The sequence below is a fragment of the Odontomachus brunneus genome, unplaced genomic scaffold, assembly GCF_010583005.1.
Source record: "Odontomachus brunneus isolate Ranch 3 - 2012 unplaced genomic scaffold, Obru_v1 Obru_scaffold_032, whole genome shotgun sequence".
Taxonomy (NCBI): domain Eukaryota; kingdom Metazoa; phylum Arthropoda; class Insecta; order Hymenoptera; family Formicidae; genus Odontomachus; species Odontomachus brunneus.
Window position 1 is genome coordinate 927,884 of NW_022639482.1, and position 508 is coordinate 928,391.

Sequence of the window (508 nt, forward strand, 5' to 3'; positions counted from 1 at the left end):
ACTCTGCAATAAGAAAAAATAAAAATAACATTTTACTAAATGACAACATTTTTTGTATATAACATATATTTCATTATTGCGAGCCTCTTTAAAAAATTAATGATTATAACATATAAATAAAAATGATAAAATGTAATTACCCATACAGCACAGCAGCGTTGCAGCAACATTGCAGCATCATTATTTTGCAATATTGTGACATTGCAACAACGTTGCAAAATGTTGCTGCAATGCTCCTACAACATTGCAGCAACGGTAAAATGTCCGCTTGCGGCAATATAACAACGCAACTGTATAGCAACATTGCAATGCAATATGTATGTAATATTATTAATATGTTTTATTATACAAAATAAAATCCCAGATAACACCCTTACAGGAATATCATACTAATAAATACTAAAAAATTATTAGTGATTATATATTACCAGTAATTCAGTAATTTTTTCGTCAGTACTTAATTTCTGGTGAATACTGATAATAAAATCACTATTAAATATTAATAATA